General features: G+C 40.4%; 1 long non-coding RNA gene across 2 annotated transcripts; it reads left to right on the top strand.

The window, feature by feature from the left end:
* The first annotated feature begins 5181 nt into the window (after nucleotides 1–5181).
* Nucleotides 5182–16908, top strand: LOC102549728 (uncharacterized). Of its 2 annotated transcripts, XR_010060931.1 has the most exons (5): nucleotides 5182–5623; nucleotides 11582–11656; nucleotides 14127–14203; nucleotides 16465–16504; nucleotides 16723–16908. It is a non-coding gene; the product is annotated as an uncharacterized LOC102549728 (long non-coding RNA). The 2 variants fall into 2 exon arrangements; XR_010060932.1 differs by lacking the exon at nucleotides 16465–16504.
* Nucleotides 16909–21437: the final 4529 nt, after the last annotated feature.

Raw genomic sequence — 21437 nt, 5'->3', positions numbered from 1 at the left:
TGAAGAAAGGCCTTTGTCAAAGCATTCACTGATGGCCTGCAAGGACTGACAGTTGAAGGAGTACTAATGATGTTGATTCACTTTCAAGTGGGTGAAAACTTTGCTAACGCACTAGTAAGATTTTATGCATTTGCCCCTGACACTATTCCTTTCGGCTACTTATTCTTTTTACAGGTGATGGAACTGAGGCTTATAGAAGACAACGAAGTTGCCCAGATAAAATGGTACCTAAATAAACTGGAATTTGAACTCACAAGAGAATACAAAAATAAGCCCAGAAGACGCTCAGAGACAAGCCTCCAGGCAGAGCTCTCTGGGTACTGCAAGGACATAAAAAGAGAACCCAGAGCTCCTCAGCCCGCAGCATTACACTTCCTTTCGGCAAGCATGGGTCCTGCAAGGGTCTGATCAAAGTCCTTTGTACATAGAGCATAGCCATTAGCTTGGTGGTTTTGTTGGACTCCTAACAGTGGGAGCAGGTGTAACTCTGACTCTTTTGCCTGCTCTTAGGACTCCTTTCCCCCTATTGGGTTCCCTTGTCCAGCCTGGATAACGAGGTTTTTTGTCTTGTCTTATTTTGTCTTGTTTTGTCATGCTTGGTTATTTAGCTGTTGTCACATAGAGGCCTGTTCTTTTCTGAAGTGAAGCAGATGGAAAGTGGATCTGAAGAAGAGGGGGAGGAGGAGCTGGTTGGAATGGAGGGAAGGGAAACTTTGGTACAGAAATATGAGAGAAAAATCTATGATGGGGGAGAGAGGGAGGGAGAGAGAAAGAGAGAGAGAGAGAGAGAGAGAGAGAGAGAGAGAGAGAGAGAGAGAGAGAGAGAGAGAGAGAGATTGTTCCAATTTGAACCAAAAAGGGCTGTTACATTACATCATAGCTAACTGGGAGACTGAGTTAACTAGAAAGTCGTCCTGCTCACACATTCCTACTCAACAAGATTTAACTGCTTGGGAATTCCATCGGACGAAGGCAGAACTGGTTAGAACCATCACAACCTGTGAACAACATTTTATTCGATTGACTTCACACATTTCAAGTTTTCAGTGAAAAGTTTGAGTGTAGCTAAAATCTAGCTGCCATTTGGCATGTCCCACCATAAATAGAACAAAATGCTTAACAAAGGACTAATAACTGTGGGCGGGAGAAACGCCACTCACGAGCATTCTTTAAACTGCACTGGGGCATCAGATCTCTGCCAGTTTTAGAGAGGGGGCAGCAGCAAAGCAGCTGCTCATCATCCTTACTCATGAAATCAGGTGTGGTCAAATTCAGAGCACAGAAGAGTGCATCTTTCCTGAGACAAAAGACCAGGGAAGAATAAATATTTGGGGGATGGGAAATAGAAAGGGATCACAATGTCAGTTTTTTTTCTTTCACTTTAAATAAGAATAACTACATCTCTACCCAGAGCTATTTCCAGTTTTCAGAAGACAATGTGTTGGAAAGCTAATCCTTAGTCCCTATAACAAGATGGAGCCGCAATCAAAGCAGGATGCTAGCAGCCATAAAGATCAGGCTTGTCTGGAAGAGGTGGTGCTGTGCACACCTTCCGCTCCAGCAAGTCCCTAAGGGACTGTCAGTAAGGCTTGGGCAAATTTCTCTGCCAGGGCAAATTTCACACTGGCTTGAGTCTGATACCCCTGTTTCTATTACATTTTATTTACAAAGTAAAGACTCTAGAATACCATTTCAAGGATATTTTTTCAGGATGGGGTGAAGAGTGGGTATCGGGACAGGAAAGTGTGTGTGTGTGTGTGTGTGTGTGTGTGTGTGTGTGTGTGTGTGTGTTTAACTACAAATTATCAAAGGAACATAAAACCAAAAACACAGCTGAGGTTTCAGAGTAATTTTAAAGAAAAAAAGGCTTTTCATAAGTACATGTTCCTATGAGCTGGTTTCAGGCCTGTGGGTACAGATTTGTAGTACACATAATAATTAGAAAAACTGAATTTGCTTTACTCCCCCCTTCATTATTTGTATATATTTGAATTTGTTCCTTCATTTCTCTACAAAACTCCTGTCAAGAGGATGTACTAGTGACTCTAGGAAGCTGAAATTCCATCAGAGTTGGCTCCTTGGAAAAATACTGACTAAAGATAAGAGATTTCAGTGAAGCAATGATGGCATTTGGATTCTTAATGCATCAAAACATTCCAACTGCTTTTCTAAGACATGTTCGAAGTAACGTTGGGGAGAAAAGGTAGAGAAAAATCTCAGAAAGCTAAGGAATGAATAATATATGTCATTCACAGAAAATCATTTTCACTTGGGAACATTTTAAATCATTCCAAAGAAAGATCTGTGGCTTTCACATTAAATTATTGCTTACTAATTCAGAAGATAAAAGGGAAATGGAATGGAAATATGACTTTGCAATGAGTGAAAATGACCACAGACTGTAGTGCTACATTCTTTGGTGCCTGGGATTCACTTATCTGCCCACATTTGTTTAATGAAACATAACAAGCCACAAGCACACTGTCTCTCACCAGAACTGTATGCCAGAGTCTAAGAAAAGCATGGATTCACAGCAGGGGGAGAACAGCCCTCTTTTTCCCAACAGATTTTGCAAAAACAATGAACTCTGCTTGCGATCATTAGTTTTTTTCCATCATACTATTTCTAGAATTCAAAAATCACAAATCCCTCTCCAGCTTAGTTCTTTTATGCAACAAAACCATCACCCAGACCTGCTAAGATGTATTATCTGCAGGAGCCTAACATCTGCAGAATGCCAAACAGGTTCTCTATCTTTTGTGGGAAGGTTAAAGAAGAAAAGATTTGGTGTGAGGAAATAGGCCCAGAATTTGTGATTATTTTAATTGCAACTAGGTATGATTTAAATTACGTATAGAATGAAATGTAGTCTTAGAGAATAAAAGCTGACTGGGGAAAAAACATCAACATTTTGAAAGAATAAAACTGACCATTTTCACAGTGGTAGACATTTTAAAACTATATGTAGTTGGAAAAAGACATTATAACGACAATGTGAGATTAGCATTGTGCTAAAATGAACTACCTATAAAACATTTTGAATATATCCTTTGATTTAAGAAATTGGTTATGCAGCTTTCTGCAGAATTGAAGAATTCACAGTCTCCAATAAGTCATAGCTTTTAATCAGACAAGCATATTTTTCTGGTAGATATTCCTTCAGAGACTGTAAATTAACCACAGACACAAGAAAATGGCCAGAGCTGGCAGGGATGGGAGAGAGCTGGATGGCATTAAGAAATTAAATGAAGAAAATATGGTGAACCTTTATCAACAAATATTTAACCCTGGAATTATTTTTATTAGAATTTTAAAGGGGAAAATGTGCATGGCAGTAATACTTGTGTATCTGTGCCTTACCTCTTGTACTATTTATGCCACATCTGGTTGCCCTGTAAGAATTAACATAATGCTACTTTCCCTGTACCTTTTTAAGAACTAATGAAAATCGTTTTGCTTTTAAATTCAAATACTAATTTTTGCACTCCCATTAAGAAACAATGATTCATGTCTAAAGGAAATTCAGGGACAAAGAGTGGAACAGTGAAGGAAAGGCCATCCAGAGACTGCCCCACCTACAGATCCTTCCCATCTGCAGACACCAAACCCAGACACTATTGCTGATGCCAAGAAGCGCTTGCTGACAGAAGCCTGGTGTAGCTGTCTCCTGAGAAGTTCTGCCAGAGCTTGACAAATACAGAGGCGGATGTTCACAGCCAGCCATTGGACTGAGCACAGGGACCGCAATGGAAGAGTCAGGGGAAGGACTGAAGGAGCGGAAGGGGTTTGCAACTCCATAGGAAGAACAACAATATCAACAAACCGGACACCCCAGATCTCCCAGGCACTAAACCACCAACCAGAGTACACATGGAGGGACCCATGGCTCCAACTGCATATGTAGCAGAGGATGGCCTTATCTGGCATCAACACAAGGGGAGGCATTTCGTCCTGTGGAGGCTCGAGGACCCAGCGTAGGGGAGGGTGGTGAGGTGGGAGTGGGTGCGTGGGTCGGGGGAGCATCCTCTTAGAGGCAGGTGCAGGGTCGGGGAAAGAATGGGATAGAGGATTCGCTGTGGGGAAACCGGGAACAGGGACATTTGGAATGTAAGTAAGTAAAATAACCAATAAAGGGGGGGGGGGACTAATTAATTTTATTTGTTAGACTCCAACACAAAACAAGTGTTTTGATATGGGAAAAGACAAAGAGTTCTCTGGAATGACTTAGTGTTCGATTGCTATGAAAAGAAAAGTACAACTACAGCAACTCTTGTAAAGAAAGTACTTGCTTAGCGCTGGCCTCCAGCTTCAGAGGTTTAGTCCATTATCTAATAATGAAGAGCATGCAGGCTGACCTGGCACAGGAGAAGTTGAGAGTCTACATCTGGGTCTGCAGTCAGTAGAAAGAGAGGAGAGAGAGTAAGCCTGGCTTGGGCCCTGGAAGCCTCAAAGCCCACCCCCGAGAGAAATGCTTCCTTCAACAAGGCCACACCTACTCCAACAAGGCTAATCCATTCCAAGTAGTTCAACTCCCTGATGGCTATTCATTGAAAATATGAGCCTATAGGGGCCATTCTTATTCAAGCCACCACAATGGACAAAAGTCATTAATATCAAAAATTAAAGAATAAAGTTTATAGATACTGATTTTACTACCCCTTCCAAAGTAGTGTTAAGAAAGTGAAAAGGTCAGGAGCTGGTAACTCAACTATTACAGGCCTGGGGCTGAGAAGATCCTCAGCCGATACAAGCCTGGGGGAGGGGTGGGGCGATAGTATGGAGAAGTGGGGAATGTTTCAGGGTTACATGGCGGTGGTGGGGGTTGTGAGCAGTTGTAAGTCAGGGAAGGTGTGTCTCAGTAGTTAGGAGCCACTCCCTGGAGAGGGTGTGGGTTGGGGGGATGATGAAATGGTGTCTCAGCTATAATAAGGCCTGGGTTGGGGATGGCAGCATGGAGTTAGTGGTGTCTTAGCAGTTATAAGTCGGGGGCTTGTGTGTTTCCGTAGTTATAAGAGGTCTGGGGGTCAGAGATGGGATGTAGGGGGTGGGGCGGAGGGATGTGTCTCAGTAGTTCAGAGCAGCTCTATTCTTCTACAGGACCTGTAGAGAGCGGCCCGGCGAAACAAAGATGGCGCCGACATCCAGCCTTGTCTGGATATAAACGACTTACTGTGCATGTGCAGGCTTGTCCCCTTGCTAGGGCTCCCTCTAGTGGTGAACAGCAGTACTGCACATGTGCGGTTTATGCACCAGGTGTTAGTTGACCGTTAATATGCTAATGAGGTGATTCATTCTCCGCCAATCCCTGGAGGACAAGTAGTGGGATGATCCAAGCCCCACCAATCCCTGAGAGATAATTAGCATACTGTTGTCTATATAAGCCGAGCGATTTTGCTGCTCGGGGTCCCTGTTCAGAAGAGCTGTAACACTGAGAAGAGCTGTTAACACTAAGAAGAGCTGTAACACAGTAAAGGCTTGCTCGCAGAAGAATCCTGTTGCCGCGCGTCGTTCTTGCTGGCGGGACATTGGGCGCGCGACAAGTGGTGCCGAGACCCGGGAACCAACATCACCGGTGCCGAGGGGACCCTTCAGTGTGCTGAAGAGGATTCAGAACTGCGAGAAGGTAAATTAAAAGGCAAGCTCCGAGAGGCATGCCCCTTTTTGGATTTAGTCTTGCCATGGAGGGATTGTTGCTCGTTTTTATAGTGACTGTTGTCTTCTTACTAGTTGTGTTAAAATGTGAGGACATAGTCAAGGCAGGACAGAACATTCAAGAGAGCATGTCAGAAACGGAGCAGAGTGAGAAATTAGGAGCGCGCAAAAAGAAAAAGGTTACTAAAACAAAAGTGAAAGAGATACAAAAGGCGGAAGAAATGCCGCTGGAGGAAAAAATAGATATGCCCCGGAGGATGAAGTACAAGTCATCCGGAGAGGATACTTTGTATCCATTAAAAGAATTAGAAGCCTTAGAACTGACTGGCAGTGACTCTGAGCAAGAATTGTCAGAGTGGGAGGAGGAGGAATTAGAGGAAGAGGCAGCCATATACGAGGAAGAAAGATATGGGCCTAGGTGGAGAGCCACTGTGAAGAAACCTAAAGTTATGGATCCTTTGTGGGCAAGGCTGGTAATTTTGTTTCTTTTTTTCTTTGTGTGGGATAGAGAAGCCACTGACGACAAGCTTAAGCCCGGACCAAAACCTCTTTGGCAAATGGTCCCTGCCTGCTTAGAGGATAAACGATGTGAGGAAGCCCTTAGAGCCGTTAGGACAGGTCAGAGGGTCCTTGCAGAACAACAAGAAAGTATGTCAGAGGGAGAAAAGGTCTCGAAAGAAAAAAAGAAAAGAAAAGGAGATAAAAGGAACAGAGAGAAGGTAGAGATAAAAAATGGGGTCAGTGCAGCTTTTGTTGTGGCTCAAGTTGAGGCTATTGTTAGGTATGTGATTAGACTCTGGAAACCTCACAGAGTCATACTGATCAGATTTGATAGAGGTAGACCGCCTGAAAATTTATTCAGGAGAATCAAACAAAAAGATAAACTTGAGTGTGCCTACTTGGATTCCTGGTCTCAAGGAGATTTAGCAAGTGACAAGGTGCTTCTCTTAAAAAAGCAGTTTCAATCAGCCCTTGGAGCCTTGCACCTGTAGCTAAGATATGTGTAGCCACTTCAATTTTGTTTTCTGACTGGTTTTAAATGTATAAATATTCTCTACATGTCTTGGTTATGGACTATTGGCTTTTACGTTATTGGATATGGTTTAAAAAATGTAACATTGATAACAGAAAGTTGACATAAAACTGGTAAAATTTAAAATATGCTCATGTTTCTGTTGATACCTGTTCCGGTATTATACACGCTACTCTGATGACTGGTGAAAAGGCTCGTAATGCCATTAGCCATTGCTTAGAGGCATGGGCAGCCTGGGGAAAGCCTGATAGTCTCAAGACAGAAAACAGGCCTGCCTACACTGCAAAGTTCTTTCAGGCATTTTGCCAGACAATGCAGGTCGGTCATACTACAGGCTTACCATACAATCCCCAGGGTCAAGGAATTGTGGAAAGAGTACATCGTACCTTAAAAGAGCTTATACAAAAACAAAAAGAGGGAATTGCCAGCGGCCAAACACCAAAAGGACAACTTTTTTTGACTCTTTTTACTCTAAATTTCTTAATTTTGGATGCGCATGGCTGCTCTGCTGCGGATCGCCATGCTGCTACTACACCTATAACTAATGCAGAAGTAAAGTGGAAGGATGTCTTAACTGATGAATGGCGTGGCCCAGATCCCGTGATTTCGAGATCTAGGGGAGCGATTTGTGTTTTTCCGCAGAATCAAGAAAATCCAATTTGGGTACCTGAGCGTTTGACTCGAAAATTGCCTTCTGCTCTTCCTGAAGATGAGACTACGAACCCTACTATTACTACTGGGAATGGTAATACAGGTTAATTCGCTCACCCTGTGGGCTATTGCCAGATCCTGGCCAGTACCCATGCCAGTTCATAGCAATTCTACTGTTTTGAGAATAAGACTGGCAAGCATAATCTCTGACCTTGGTTTCAATGGGTGCTGTCCAATGAGCAAGGGGCATATACATCCCTGACCCCCTTTGCTAGGTTGATGGGTGAGAACTTCGTGCTGTATAATGTTTCAGCTACCAGAAAAAATGATACCAGGTTGACCAATATTCAATATAATAACCTCTTGTCAGCAATGGTGCTTTAAATTGTAATAGCTCTGATGTAGTCTGCTATTTAGCTGAATGCTGGGATGGCACCAATGACACCGCAGTGATGGTTAAGATTCCCTCCTTTGTGCCAATCCCAGTGGAGGCAAACCCAGATAGCTTTCCTATTCTTAATTTGCTGAGAGCCAAAAGAGATTTTGGAATTATGGCAGCCATAATTTCAGCCATTGTGCTGTCTGCTGCTGCAGCTACCACAGCTGCAATCGCTATGACCAATCAAATACAGACGGCTGAGACTGTCAATCAGAACTGCAGTGGCGCTAGAGATACAAGAAGAATTTAATACCCATTTGGCATCTGGCCTTCTATTAGCCAATCAAAGGATTGATTTAGTTCAAGAACAATTGAAGCACTGTATCATATGACACAGCTGTCTTGTGTTTCCTCCCTTAGAGGTTTATGCATTATTCCTTTGCGAGATAACTTTTCTCAGAATTTTCAACAGAGCAAAGAAATCTCGAATTATCTGAAAGGAAACTGGTCCATGAAAGCAGAGCAACTATCAAGACAATTGCTGATGCAGATTGCTGTCCTTAACAGCACTAGGCTGGACCCCATCACAGTTGAAGACTTTACCTCATGGATTACCAATGCTTTCTCCCTTGTTAAGGAGTGGGCGGGCATGTTTGTCCTGGGGAGCTATTGTCCTCCTGGGATGTGGAGTAGGTCTCTGGCTTATTGGCTGTTTAAAAAGAGAACATGCCAGACACAAAGTGGCTGTTTACCAGGCTATGACCACCATTAAAAAGGGTACTTCTCCCAACATATGGCTGGCCTCTTTGAAAGATCAAGAGTTCGCCCTAGATCATTTTTGTCACAGTCATGTGGAGTCATTGTATCCAGGGACAGGCAACTTTCCTCGAACTCGGACCAACCTAAGACACGGGGCCCGGTGGCGATAGGGTAACTCTATGACGGGTAAGGCCAAGTTTGGATGAGAACGACCTAAGACAGGAACAATGACAAGATTGACGTGACACCCAGATCTAGACCAGTCATTTTATTAAACAAAAAAGGGGGAGATGTAGAGAGCGGCCCGGCAAAACAAAGATGGCGCCGACATCCAGCCTTGTCTGGATATAAACGACTTACTGCGCATGTGCAGGCTTGTCCCCTTGCTAGGGCTCCCTCTAGTGGTGAACAGCGGTACTGCACATGTGCGGTTTATGCACCAGGTGTTAGTTGACTGTTAATATGCTAATGAGGTGATTCATTCTCCGCCAATCCCTGGAGGACAAGTAGTGGGATGATCCAAGCCCCACCAATCCCTGAGAGATAATTAGCATACTGTTGTCTATATAAGCCGAGCGATTTTGCTGCTCGGGGTCCCTGTTCAGAAGAGCTGTAACACTGAGAAGAGCTGTAACACTAAGAAGAGCTGTAACACTGAGAAGAGCTGTAACACTGAGAAGAGCTGTAACACTAAGAAGAGCTGTAACACAGTAAAGGCTTGCTCACAGAAGAATCCTGTTGCCGCGCGTCGTTCTTGCTGGCAGGACATTGGGCGCGCGACAAGGACCTGAGTTCATTCACTTCTTAGCATAACCATTACAGGACTCTCAACCATTTGTAATTCCAACTCCAGGGCACCTATCACCTCTGCTTGTGTTCAGCTGCACTTTTGTGCACATACATATATATTTGCACCTACACATAACTAAAACTATTGAAGTCAACTCTATTTTTATTCACTTTATATCCCCCTCCCAAAATGATCTCCACCCCCTTCTCCTCTAGGAGGATGGTCCATCCCCTGGGTATCTCTGAACCCTGGCACATGAAGTCTCTATGAGGCTAGGGGCATCCTCTCACACTGAGGCCAGACAAGGCAGCCCAGGTAGAAGAACTTACACCTCGGACAGGCAACAGCTTTTGGGATAGACCCCTCTCTAGTTGTTCGGGATCCACACAAAGACCAAGTTGCACATCTGTTACATATGTGCAGGGATGACTACGACCAGCCTGTGTATGTTCTTTGGTTGGTGGTTCAGTTTCTGAAAGACCCAAGGGTTTAGATTGGTTGACTCTGTTAGTATTCCTGTGGAGTGCCTATCCCCTTCTGGGCCAGCAATCCTTCCTCCTACTCCTACATTAATCCTCCCTCCTACATTAGAGTCCACAAGCCCGAGCCACTATTCAGCTATGGGTGTCTGCCTCAATCTGAGTCAGCTGCTGGGTTGAGCCTGTCAGAGGGCAGCCATGCTAGGTTCCTGTCTAGAAGCATAACGAAGTATCATTAACAGTGTCTGGGACTGGTTCTTGCCCATGGGATAGATCTCAGGTTGGGCGGGTTATTGGTTATTGGCTATTCATTGGTCTCTGTTCCATTCCCCTGCATTTCTTATAGAAAGGATAAATTTTGGGTTGAAAGAATTGTGGGTGGCTTGGAGTCCCTGTAGCTCCACTACAGTTCTACAGGAGGTGGCCACTTCAGGTTCCATATCTCCAATGCTGTGAGTCAAAGCTAGGGTCATCCCCATTGATTTTTAGACCCTCCTTATTCCAGGTCTCTGCCAAGTCTGGATATGCCCACCACTTCCCCACACCAGTCAGTTGCAGATTTCCATTTATTCTCATGGCCATTTGACCATTTCTCGTGTTTCTCCCCATACCTGATCCCAACCCTCTCATTCCCCTCCCTATCTGCTCTTCCACCCAATTTCCTCCCTCCATCTGCTTTTTATGACTGTTTTACTCACTCTACTAAGTAAGATTCAAGTATCCTACATTTGTGCTTTCCTTCTTGTTTAGCTTCTCTGGGTCTGTGGAGTGGAGAGTGGGTATCCTGAGCCTAATACCCACTTATGTAACGAACATGTCCTTTTGGGTTACCATACTCAGGATGATATTCTCAAGTTTTGCCTGCAAAATTCATGTGCCTTTGTTTTTAATAGCTGCATAGTATTCCATTGTGTAGATGTACCACATTTTCTTTATCCATTCTTCAGTTGAGGGATATCTCAGTAGTTTTCAGTTTCTGGCTATTATGAATAAAGAAAGCTGCTATAAACATGGTTAGCACTGAGAGAAGACGTTTTTGGTATATGTCCAGGAGTGGTATTGCTTGGTTTTGAGGCAGATCTATTTCTAGTTTTCTGAGAAGCCGCCAAATTGATTTCCAAGTGGTTGTATACTATCAGTGCATACCAGTTTAAGAAACAATTAGGATATGTAAAAACCTTAAAACTGTGAGATACAGATCTACTCTAAGCATAGTGAAGTGATGAGAAACAGCCTGATAAATTCTAGAAAAATATGGTGTGTCTTACAATGTTAACCATGTGGTCACCATGTGACCCAGATGTTTTACACTTTTATCCGATATGAAAATGTGTTCACACAGATTCTTCTTAAATATTCAGAACACTATTTTTAAGATCAAAAGATGTCAAGCAGCCCAGTTATAGATGTGATAAGCAATTTGTGAGACACACACACACATATGTGTGTGTATGCATATGTACATATATATGCAAATTTGTGAGTGTACATATATCCAATTCTGTGTATATGTGTGTGTATGTGTATGCAGTAGGATAATATTAAGTCAAAGGAATAGTCAATGTAAAGCATTCATGAATCATATTAACACAATGCTATTATGCTGACCTGACTGAAAGACTGACTGACATAAAAGACTTAAACTGTCTGACTACATTTACAAGAAATTCCAGAAAAGAAGTAACTTACTATGGTGTACTTTATAAAAGTTTAGCTTGTTTACATGCCTGACAATGCATATAATGTATCCTTGATACTGGAGTCAACATTATTAGATGCTGGATCAAATGGTCATGGAAATTTTAAGGTTTTAGTACCCAAATCCATTTCTCCCTCAGAGTGTCAGCCAGAGCTTTCCTCTACTCTGCAAATTAAAGATACAACTTTCTCCATCTTGGACTCAACATGAGAAAGTAAGTATACTCTTTGAAAAAGTTACCTTCTCTCTGTGTCTCTTTCTTGTTTGCATGCATACACACATGCACATGTGTACACAAATGCACACACACACACACACACACTCGAATGAGACTCAAGGAAATTAATGATAGGTGATAAATAACAGAGATAACATTTAAAAGAAGATATTCTGATAACAACAGTTATTTTTAGAACTAGGGCTTTAGTTAAGGTTGGAGAAATAACTTTGCTGATGTTATTAAGTACTATTGACTCCCGCTAGACCTATTTATAAGTGCCTAACATCAGGTGTTTAAAGGAAGCTGTAGAAATAATTTATTACATAGGAGGTTATTCATTCTTCATAAAGCAGGGTATCTGTACCCATTTTCCAGAGGAAAAATTGAAAAGTCAAGGTATTTAGGTGATTGATTTAAGATGATAATTAAACCCGAAAGCCAAAGTGTCTGACTTAGTTCTCTTCAAAGTGTCTAGAGCCTCGTTTGCAGAGGGAAAAAAATATTGTAGATGCTACAATAATATACACGGTAGAATTATCTCTGGAATAAGTTAACTATATAACTAACTAAAATGACTTACAATCTCAAAAATGTAAAACAATTTATAATGTCCAACCCTCATATACTGTGTTGGAATAGAACACAAAATAATGTGAATAAGAAGGAAATTATTCTTAATCATTAACTCCAAAACATCACATAATTATTATAGTGAAAAGGAAACTATCTTTACTCGGTTAATACTACCAGAATATTATATCAGCATTCATCAAATGTTGCTAAAACATGTAAGATGATACACGTTCTACAAAAGAGTGTCTTCCAGAGATGAGGTCACTCAGCAGCAATTGACTTTTCTTCATGTCAGACTGACCTGGCCTTAGCTATAATTTCTAATGAAGGAGTCAAAATCATGCCCAGTCATTTAAATACATGGCAGACCTGTATTCAGTACAGGAAATCAATGCCACCCTATGAGTACTAGGAGAAATGCCTCAGAGAAATTCACTGTATCCTTGCTCAGTACTCCACAAATATGATTTATTTATTATAGGAAGCAAAAATCAAATCAAATCAAAACAAAACAACAACGACAACAACAACAACAACAACAAGAGCAGCTCCAGAAGTTTTGTGTAGAAGAAAGACATTACAAAGAAGGATCTGGATCCATTTCATTATAATCTGCATGAGTTTCATAATTTATGAAGTGTCAATTTTCCATGCTGGAGGATAAAAATGTGGGACCAAGACCTGAGCAAACAAAGGAGCAGAGTGAGCACAAGATACCAACTCCTTTTATTCAGATTAGAGGTCCCTGCCCACTAGGGTTTGTGACTCTCACTGTGACAGTAAATAAGCCCATGGCCTTGGAAGACGCTGACTGAAGCTGCAAAACCATAAGTAATAAAGACCAAACTCAGTGGATGCCATTACAGCATCAGGGTCCATGCCTATTCCTGCCCTGACCTGAGGGCTATCATACTATAGGATAGAGAGGAAAGTTTCCCAAATTGACTGAAATATTTTGCCATAGATCAAGGCATTACCATAGAAACTTTAAAAATATGGTCTTCAAAGTAGTGACAGGCCAGCTTTCATTCACGTCTGGGCTTGTGGAAATTAGGAGAATTTTATTCCTTTACACTTATTAGTGTCACGGAAAACTAAGCCAATCCCAATCTCAATTTTCTTATTTTAAAAGCACAGTTTGCACAATACCACATTATGCTGGAGCTCAATGCCAGCATGAACACTGTCTTCAGCTCTAAGGCAGAGCTATCTACCCACATAATAGGATCCATCTTCAGAGAGGAAAGTGAACATTTCCATCTTGATATGAAGAGCTCATGGCAAATCTTCCTCCAGCCTTCAGCCTCCACCCATTAGCCTCTGTTCCTCTCTCACCTTCACTTAATCTCAAGTTCTTGACCTCTGACCCTATCCTCAATCTCAGTTTTGGCACTGAGTACTCATGGCCTTCCAGGTTATGACATTGAATATTTGTCCTATACAGTTTGGCTTGACTTAGTCACTATTCTCATAGCCTTATACTATTTTGGTATAACATCACCTATTGCAAGTTTAGCCCTACTAATATTTGTCCTCCTAGATTTGATAGTTCCTCAAAATGTCTTGTCTAGTTGTCCCTAGAGTCATGGACTAGAAAGATTAGAAAGAAAAAGTAAAAGATTTTGTAGAGTTTTAACATAGTTATTATTTCTCTGGTGAACTTCCGATATCTAAAAGCAGCACACACTGTCACCTCCAATCCTCTGACTTTTACCCTCAACTGCTCCTATAACTCTACCTAATTACAATCAAATGTCTATAGATAGAAAAAGCTCCTGTAGTTATTTTAGACTCTGACATTTTATGAGCATTTTGATAACTTTTGGTAGAAGTTACATGGAATTAAATCTTCACCCCTCCAATTACGATTTGTGCTTTCTTTATCTCCTAGGCAGAGCTGACACCATGTCACAAACAGAATTGCTCAGTTTGGAAAGGGCACATATCGAGCTCAGGAGATGGCATACAGTGGGTACAATACCAATATTAATTTTCCCTATTCCACCTTTCTTTATTCCTCTCTTTTTAAAAATAATAGTAAGGATAAAACCACAGTGTGCTAGACAATTGTCCTATCACTGAGACATCCAAGCCCTCAACTTTTCTTACTGTTCTTTCTTCTCTACTTTCTTTCTTTTTTTTTTTTAAAGAAAACTTCTCAAAATGTAGCCTTAGCTGGCCTGGAACTCCCTGTGTAGACCAGGCTGGCCTTCAACTCACAGAAATCCATCTGTCTCTGCCTTACAAATGAAATGTAAGTGGTATCATACCCAAGGCAATAACTTTTAATAGTTTTCTCAGACTTTGGAATATCCAATTTTGAAGACAGAATAGCTGGAAGAATTCTTCAGCACTCATAGGGAAGCCACATCTCAGAGTTTCATTACATCCCTTTTACCAACTTAATTTTCTCCCTTGAGGGATTTTCTGGGGTGTTACAGAATACCAATGATACTTACCAACCCTTATGAACCCATTAGCAGCTCCAGCTTTGAGATTATTACTTGAAAAGTAAGTAATCACTTAAAAAAAAACTTCCCTGCTTACATCTTACATCGACACTATTGCCTAACTATTCAGCTTCCTTTCTGAGGTGAGTGTAGTAAGCTTTTGGATTCCTTCCACACAGAAAATGGAAGAGGAGGATGTTTTAGCACTCTTCCAGAGTCACATTAACTATGAACACAAAAACGCCTGCATGTCATCCACTATATTTATGGGATCAAAATTGTAGGTAGAGACAGGTAAGGGCTGACCTGTGAGTACATAAAAAATTAAGGAGCAGCCACTAGGCCCTAAAGAATTGAAGTAGGGTCTTCCTTCAAATTTTTCAAGTTATGGTCATGAGGGCAACCTCCATCCTCATGTCTTGGGGCAGCAGTGTTTGTCCTTGCAAACACAGAGAATTGCCTTGAGGTAATTATTATCATTTGTAATACATTCCAGGACTGCTTGCCTGATTAGGAAGAGCAGAGATGGTGAAAATTGGAAATTGTTAAATGAAAAGTTAGCATCACTTCCACACCTCTACTTGCTAAAGAGAAAAATAGAAATTAATTCTTGCTAATCCTGTTGAAATATATGATGAACTAAAGTTTTCTTTCTGTCTGACTTAAATTACTACATTTTACTATTTACTTAATTACTTTAATTTACGAAGTTTTTAAAGACAACATTTTACTGCGTAGGATAAGCTGGCATCAAATTCTTAATCCTCCTGCCACAAAAGAATTATGGGGACCACAAGTGTGTACCACCAGGCCCACTTGATATTTTTTAAAAGAATCTCCAACTTTTGGGAGTATTAACAATCAGAATTAACACTAAGCACAAAGCAAAGTATGTAAAAGAAATTATCAATGTGAAATGCTTTAAATAAATTATAAATTATAACAAAAAATGTGTGGGCTATTGGAGCATTCCCATCCCTTAGCTGTGTCTTGAAAGGTTGAAATAACCTAAATTACAAAGTGATAGTGGTCCCTATTGAGCGTAGATAATTTACAATGTTTATACAAGCAGAGACATTAGTTGACTACAATTCATGAGGAAGGAGGGTTTTGAACAAAGTCCAGATGGTGTTGCAGTAGTAAAATGTGCATGTCCTGCAGCTATCTGATAAACAGCACAATCATTGAAGTCAAGCTCAGTGTACCTGGCAGGAATCAAGTTCAACAGGAGCCCGACCAAAACCAATTGGAAAACACTCACTCAGTAGTTTAACACTGGAAATGTCACTGCTTATTTCATCACTTATTTTTTAATATGTAAATTATATATTTATCACAATAAAGAAAATCAAATGTGAAAATTCCATACTGGCATTATTTTAGCACACATAATTATAAGCACACATTACTCACCACAACTGCAATCAAAGTCTGTTTTCAATTTGCATTTTTATGTAATAAAATACTAAGTAAGCATCCAGTACTATCATTTCTGCTTTGTTTCATAATACTCTAATTTATATAATATGGAATTCAAATCTCCTTATAACTTTCCAGGTAAGGTAATGCCCTGAGTTTTTGTTATTGTCACTATTATTATGAATAAAAGTACAAAGCAGCCAACTCCCATCCCTTTAAAATATTTTTCTTAGACACCATAATCTCTTTCAAAGTCACAACAAAATTCAAGTATATACTATGTTTGAGGAATCATTTTTATTTTATGTTTAGTGTTTGTATCTCTGCTAGTCTCTCCACCCTAACATTTCTGTTTCGTAGACTGTCTCCAAATTCTATTGAGCTCAGATGACTGCTCACAGTAAGTTCCATTTTACTTGGCTACAATCAATTACAGGAATATAGATGATTTACAATCCAAATCATTTGAGCTCATACATTTCACATAAAGTAAAACAGAGTTGACAACCTCACTTGAAAATGTTAAAAGGGTAGTCCATGTTTTCATGCAGTAGTAAGTGATTTCTTAGTTAAGTATGAATGAATTTGAATATGTAATTACACCAAAATCTATTGCAGGTCTGGATTTGTGGAATGCACAGCATGAGATCATCATCGCTGAAATTAACTGTTCCATTAATTAGCTAAGTCTCAAAACTTTTTCTTTTTGATTCAGTTGGTACTTCATCTTGCTAAATCTTTTCTGGAAATAAGATTGGTTTTCTGAAGAAAAATAAAATGTTTTATTTTAACTGTTAGAAGAAATATCTTTCTAGTTTCTGAATTGTCTAAAAGCTTACTCTGTCTCTTATTTTCATATTCGATTTTACTCCTTCCCAGAGTTTGTTCTTTGGGAGGGAGGGTAGAAAGGGAAGGTATACTTTGTTTCATAGAGGAGAACAGGTGTATGTAAGGCGGGAAGACACCCTTTGGATGGGGTCAGTACGAGAAACCTGGGCAAAGAAATTTGGGGCTGCTTCTTAAAATTCAAGTGAGTATCACGCAGGTCATGACAATCTCCTCACAACTTAATGCTTGAGTTATTATAAAGGCACAGTTCTGAACTGTCACAGGAAAAAATGGCTTTAAAATGGTAAGAACTGACTTCCTAAGAATTTGAAGAACATACGAAGACTTACTTCCAATGGGATGCCTGGGAAGGACAGGGGCTAGACGTCTTAACTTGGAGCAAGAATCAACAAGAAACTCAAATCTTTTATAACATACTCGTATATCAAAATTAATAACAGGATTAAAATTCACTAGAAGAAAAGTACTATTTACACATACAAAGGTAGATATGAATAGCAATTTACCAATATTGCTGTTATTAAGTTAGTCATCATACCCTTACTTTATATTGATGTCTTATTGGGAATAAACAAAATAAAACCTTATCCCATTTTGTTTTCAGACTCCATTTAATCATATGGGGAAACTAAAATAAAGGTCATAGGCTAGGGACTTCCCAATAGTCGAACAGCTTCTATTATAAGGAAATAGTTGTCTAAGTCCAGACATCTCAAGGACAACTTCTCCATCTTATTGGCAACTAAGTTCAGATTCCCGGGCCCAGAAATCTACTCTTGGCCTGACTGGTGAAAACTCCCTTGTTCAACCACTTATGTCAAAATATAATTGGACAATGCTACAGCCTATCCTGTTCCCCCTTGCTTTGTGGGTGCCCTCCTTAAATTTGCTATGCAATTTTCCTTCAGGGTGGCAGTTCAGCTCCTGAGTCTGCTCTGAGGCCCAAACTGATCACTAGCAGCTTGATTACAATACATTTTTGTCGTCTTCACTGACCTAGTGTTTGAGTTATGTAGGACTTAATGTGGGCTCCACAGCAGTCTAACAAGGAACATAAGATTGTATAAAGTCAGATTCTGGAAGAAACTTTGTCCGACAGGCCAATTACTGAGAAAAAAAATAACATCTCATTAAATGCATACTTCTGGCAAATTCAGTATGAAAATAAACAATTGTCTTCACCCGGGAGAAAGCAAACACACATTATGTGAGGTACTATAGAGACACAGGCTTCAGGAAAGTCTGACAGGTATGGTGTCTGAAGAAGGAGGTCTAGACACACACATCACTGAGATGCTTAACCTCACACTCGGTGAAATGTGTGATTCTTGCCTATTTTTATTTTGTTACTCTTCATTTTATGTCCAACATTTCAGTGGGAAATTAACACTGAAAATGCTGCTCAATCATTTTCAAGTACTCGATTCCAATGTTTCCCAAGAATTATATTCAAACTACTTTCAGGAGCTACCTCACTCCTTGTTACCCCCTTCTTTAAAAATTGTATTCCCTGGCTTTCTCTTGTTATATGTTTGTTTGTAATGCCGAGGACTCAAACCCAGGGCCTTATGAATGCTGGGCAAACACTCTATCGCAGAACTACCTCCCCTGCACCACATACATCTAGCAGTCTTGTTTTAAAGTTATTTGTTATGGAAATGACAGGCTATAATTTATAAATCTATCTTCCAAAGGGTAGCATACCTAAACTGCTCTTAAATGCCCACATTGGTCTGTCTAATAAATTTAATGATACTCAAGGTAAATTAAAGATTTATAGGTATCTGTTAATTACTAAGCAGTTGTGTATAAAGAATAGAAAGTATGCTGTTTCCACAGGAAATAATGAATACTGATGTTTGTGACCTAATACTTTCTCAAGCCTAAGCACATTCTGAAGAAGAGCTCTTTTTTTTCCATCTTTATTAACTTGAGTATTTCTTATTTACATTTCGATTGTTATTCCTCTTTCGGGTTTCCAGGCCAACATCCCCTAACCCCTCTTTCTCCCCTTCTATATGGGTGTTCCCCTCCCCATCCTCCCACCATTACCACCCTCCCCCCAACAATCCCATTCACTGGGGGTCCAGTCTTGGCAGGACCAAGGACTTCCCCTTCCACTGGTGCTCTTACTAGGATATTCATTGCTACCTATGAGGTCAGAGTCCAGGGTCAGTCCATGTATAGTCTTTGGGTAGTGGCTTAGTCCCTGGAAGCTCTGGTTGGTTGGCATTGTTGTTCATATGGAGTCTCAAGCCCTGAAGAAGAGCTCTTTGGAGTTCCTAGCAGCATGGAATAACACATCCTTGAATTTGGTTATACCAGGCATTTAGGACCTAGAAACTAGGAATACACACTGCTATCCAAGCATTTTCAGACATAAAATGCCAACAGCCTTCATTAACCAGTGAGAAACCTTTATAGAGAATCTGGAGAATTTAAACTTGATACTGCAGACCTTGAGCATTCACTCATTAACCAATTATTGAGTATCAGTAAGGGCTTCTTGTCCTGCCAAGACCAGAGGTAAACAAAGCTAGTACCTATCTTCAAAAACTTCATCTTCTAAGGGGCAAATGATGAGAAAGCCCATGATCCTATTAGAGAGAAATGATTATCATGGTGGAATCCAGAAGGAAGCCTCCATTGCCAGGTTCACTGGAACCTTTAATTCAGGTGACATTATTAGGAAATTATTTTCAAGGCAAAATGACATTAACACCTCAAATATGTAGTTATCAGATATTAGTTTCTTCACTAAGGAAAAGTCCTGTGTACACACTAGGAGTACACTAGATGGACACACATCCACATTTTTCTGGTCCTCAAAGAAGCACAGTCAGTAAGTTAGACACTGATTAGATGGGGAAAAAAGCAAAAGATTTTAAAATGTGATTAAAGAAGATACATTGGCCATAAAGAAGGTACATTAGTCAGTATTCTGTAACTAAAACAAAATACCAGATAAAAGGGTATTTTATCTTAAGAAAGTGGTTTACTTGACTCAGAGTTTTGATCCCTAAAAGTTTAAGCAACATAGTGTTGATGTCAGTGCTAGATCAAACCACTTTGAACTGGATCATGAGATGGCATGTGGCTCACTATGGAAGCACGAGTGAGAGGCCATAGAACAGAGATGGATGAGACAAGAGTCAATTCAATCACGATCTCTGTCTGTTGTGGGAATATGTCACAGGTGAGGCTGGTCCAAGATAGAATGAGGCCTGTCATTGGACGAGAAGAAAGGATGGGCGGGAGAAAAAGTTTGAAGGGAGAGGAGGAGACAGGAACGGAAAAGAGGAGACTGAGAGAGAGTAGCCAGTAGACAACATGGAAGGGGACGTTCAGATTCCGCTCTGTGTATTTCCAGGTTGTTATTAATGTTCTTAAGGGATGGATGGTACTGGGTTTTGTATGTTTGGGTGGGCAATTATATCTTATCAAATGGGTCAAATGTGTTGTGTGTTCTTTCATGTGTAGATTTAAGTGTAATGGAGTGTGGGGTGGCTGGTCTGGGCCGCCACAGAGTTGGGATGTGTGTTACTGGCATGGAAACCTGCCTTGGGAACTACATAGGTAGAGAGATTGCTGACGGCTCAGAGAGAGGCTTTCGGCAGTGTGATATGGGATGGAGCAAAGTGGGTGAGAGGCTTTGCTGACTGAGAATTAAGATACCCAGCAGATATTTTGGGGCACTTCGGTGCCGGACCTAGAGTGGGTAAAAGATAGCATTTTATTTTTTATATTTTTACAACAGTCTGTCTGTCTCTGTCTGTCTGTCTGTCTCTGTCTGTCTCTGTCTCTCTCTCTCTCTCTCTCTCTCTCTCTCTGTGTGTGTGTGTGTGTGTGTGTAGAGAGGAGAGTTTAGGAGTTTATGGTAGATATTGGAACTGCCTCTAAATGCAAATAAATGACATTTGTGCAATTAAGTGATGAAATTAGAGCTAGAAACCAAAATTCACATACACACTGAATGTTAGTCATTGAGACTGAAAAGCTTAATAACATCCCAAATAACTTTTTATTTCCAGAGACTAAGACTTATGATGATATTTAACAGTTAAAATACTGAAAAAATGTACAAGCTTCTAAAACACTTAGGAAACCACTTAATTTTTGGAACTGGGAATTGAATAAAATTCTTTGGTGTCCAGAGTAACAGTAGTTCTTTCACTGTGCTTATTAGAAAACATCATTAAACAAGAGTCAATGGAGGAGACAATGGTGAAATCAGGAAGACTCTGAAAAGAAATTGAAGTAAATAACAATAAGGCCAGTTTATCAACTCATGAAAGCCTGGGTTACCCATAATTAATACTCTAAGCAGCAAGTCTTTAATTTTAGTTCATGGTATAAAACTGATAAAATTCACAATCAATAAAACTCACAGTTTTTCAGTTGTTCCAAGTTTCACCTCGTAAGTATGAGTGTCTCAAATAAAATAAAATGTGTGAGTAGTTAATTGAGTAGTTTTAGAAGGCGGA

Source organism: Rattus norvegicus, chromosome 20 (assembly GCF_036323735.1).
Source record: "Rattus norvegicus strain BN/NHsdMcwi chromosome 20, GRCr8, whole genome shotgun sequence".
Taxonomy (NCBI): domain Eukaryota; kingdom Metazoa; phylum Chordata; class Mammalia; order Rodentia; family Muridae; genus Rattus; species Rattus norvegicus.
The sequence above is the reverse complement of the archived record's forward strand: the minus strand, read 5'-3'. Positions and strand labels throughout refer to the sequence as shown.